The sequence below is a fragment of the Aptenodytes patagonicus genome, chromosome 10 (genome assembly GCF_965638725.1).
Source record: "Aptenodytes patagonicus chromosome 10, bAptPat1.pri.cur, whole genome shotgun sequence".
In the NCBI taxonomy this organism is placed as follows: Eukaryota; Metazoa; Chordata; class Aves; order Sphenisciformes; family Spheniscidae; genus Aptenodytes; species Aptenodytes patagonicus.
In genome coordinates this window covers 22,686,282-22,689,049 of record NC_134958.1, presented here as the reverse complement: position 1 = coordinate 22,689,049, position 2,768 = coordinate 22,686,282, and the positions used below count along the sequence as shown (strand labels likewise).

The 2,768-nt window shown below is 70.4% G+C and overlaps 1 long non-coding RNA gene across 1 annotated transcript; it reads right to left on the bottom strand.

Annotated features, from left to right (window-relative positions):
• Positions 1–1,619, bottom strand: LOC143165282 (uncharacterized). The gene is made up of 2 exons (XR_012996232.1): positions 408–1,619; positions 1–204 (listed from the first exon to the last, which is right to left on the bottom strand). It is a non-coding gene; the product is annotated as an uncharacterized LOC143165282 (long non-coding RNA).
• Positions 1,620–2,768: the final 1,149 nt, after the last annotated feature.

The following is a 2,768-nucleotide window of genomic DNA, read 5'->3' as shown; positions in this document are numbered from 1 at the left end:
TCTCTGGGCGAAAGGGGCTGGGGGGGTCAACGCTTTATTCAGTGCTGGGACAGTGCTGGCAGTGACTGATTTGTGACCTTGTCACCAGCCCCAGCGCTGCCGGGAGACCCAGGAGCAGCTGGCTGCGGGAAGGATGCGGAGCTGGAGCCGTACTAAAGGCCGTAGGGCCGGTGCTGAAGTGAATGTGTCAGGGTGGAGCCAGACCTGAAATAAAGATTGTAGGGCCGAAGGTGACATAAACACAGCGGGGCCGGAGCTGGACTAGGGACCCTGGAGCTGAAATAAAGAGTGTGGGGCTGGAGCCGAGAGGTCACAGAGCTGGAATAAATACGCTGGGGCTGAACCACCACCGGGCTGGAGGGCTGGGGCTGAAATACGTAGTTTGGGGCTGGGGCAGAAGCACTGACCCTGGGGCTGGGGCTGACGTGACGCAGAGCTGGAATAAATGCGGGGCTGGAGCTGAAATGAATAAAGACCGCAGGGCTGGAGCTGGAATAAAGACCGCAGGGCTGGAGCTGGAATAAAGACCGCAGGGCTGGAGCTGGAATAAAGACCGCAGGGCTGGAGCTGGAATAAAGACCGCAGGGCTGGAGCTGGGGCTGAATTAACACAGAGCTGAGATGAAGACTGCAGGGCTGGAGCTGAAATGCCAACCGTTGCGCTGGAGCCGGAATAAAGACTGTAGGGCTGGGGCTGAAATAGCGACCTTAAGGCTGGAGCTGACACAACACAGAGCTGGAGCTGAAAGAAACACTCGGGGGAAGGGGATGGAGCTGAAAGAAATACCATAGGGCTGGGGCTGAAATAAAGACCGGGGGCTGGGGCTGAAACACCGACCGTAGGGCTGGAATAAAGACTGCAGGGCTGGAGCTGGAATAAAGATTGTACGGCAGGGGCTAGAGCCGGAATAAACGCTGCAGGGTTAGAGCCGGAATCCAGAGTGTGGGGCTGGAGCCGAAACACAGACCGCAGGGCTGGGGCTGAAATAAAGACTGTAGGGCTGGAGCTGGGGCTGGACCAACGCAGAGCTGGAGCTGAAATAAATAGAGCTGGAGCTGAAACATCACAGAGCTGAGATGAAGACTGCAGGGCTGGGGCTGAAATGCCGACCACAGGGCTGGGGCTGAAATAAAGACCCTGGGGAAGGGGCTGGAGCTGAAATGGAGACTGCAGGGCAGGGGCTGAAATGGAGACTAGAGCTGGAGCTGAAACAAAAACCCTGGGGCTGGAGCTGAAAGGAACACTCTGGGGATGGGGCTGGAGCTGAAAGAAATACCGTAGGGCTGGGGCTGACATACAGGCGCCAGGACTAAAGCTGAAACAGATCCCTCCGGGCTAGAGCTGGAGTAAATGCTGTGGGGCCGGGGCTGACACGGTGCGGAGCTGGAGCTGACGTACCGACCGCGGTGCTGGAGCTGGAGCAAAGGCGCCGGGGCCGGGATCAAGACCGCGGGGCAGGGCCCGAAAGGCTGCAGGGCCGGAGCCGAACCGGCGACGGCGGGGCTGGAGCCGAGCTGCTGCCGAGCTGGAGCGTCCGTCAGCGGAGCCGGGACAGCCGGGAGCCGCGGCAAAGCGTGCGTGAGCTGGAGCTGTAACGGGGCGTCCCGGGGCTGCAGGGCCAGCGCCGCCGGGCAGGGGGCCGGGGCCGGGCAGGGGGCCGGGGCCCGTCCGCAGCCAGGAGCCAGGAGCCGGTGCGGGCGGGAGCCCGGGGTCGCCTCGTCCTCCTGCGGGCAGGGAGCCCGGCCTCCGCCCGTGGGGTCCAGCCCCGCCGGCCGCCTCGCCCCGCCCGGGTCCCCCGGCTCTGCCGGGCCGCCCCAGCCCCCGTCGGCGAGCAGCGTCGCCCGGCCCGGCCCGGCCCGGCCGAGCCGAGACCCCCCGGTCCCCCCGCCCCCGGGAGCCCGCAGCCGCCCCCCGCCGGCCTCCGGCCCGCCCGGCCCCGCTGCAGCCGGGCCCTGCCCGGGACACCCCGCGGCCCCCGGCGCCCCTCACCCGGGCTCGGGGCGGCCCCACTCACCGTCGCCGCCGAGGTCCTCCAGGCCGGGCCCCGGGGCCGCGGCACGGTCGGCCCCGGCCTCTCCGGGCGGGCCGGGACGGCACCAGGGGCCGGGCCCCGCCGAGCCCGCTCCTGCCCCGGGGGCTCCTGCCCCGGCCCGGCCCCTTCCCGCTCCCGGCCCCTTCCGCCCGGGCCCGGGCCGCCTCCCCGCGGGAGGGCGAGGGCGGGGGCTGGGGGCGGCGGCCCCGAGGGGAGCGGGGACACCGAGGGGAGCGGGGACACGGCGGCTCCCCCGCCCTGGGGCTCCCCGGGCTGAGGCCGGGCCGGGCCGGGCGCGGGGAGGGAGCGGGCGGGCCCGCTGCCGGCCGGGGGAAGGAGCGGGACGGAGGGAGCCGGGGCCGCCGCTCCGGGAAGAGCCGGGGCAGCGCCGGAAGCCGCCGCGACAGCGGGGACGGGGCGGGCGGGACTTAAATGGGCGGGGCGAGGGGCGGGGCATGAAGCGTGGGCGGGGCGAGGAGGCCCCTCCCGCGGGGCACGGCCCCTTCCCGCTGCCCCCGCCCGCACCAGCGCCCCCAGCGCTGGGGGGGGGGTCCCGCACTGCGTGTCCCTCCCTCCCTCCAGTTCGGGTGCCCCCCGCCCCTGCGCTCCCCACGGCTGCTGGGGATGGGCCTGGGGCCAGGCTGGTGGCAGTTGGGTGGGGGGCAGTCGGGCAGGGGGCTATTTGGTGCCCCCACCCCTGTGAGAGAGGGGGAGCCCCCGACGCGGGGGGCAGGGG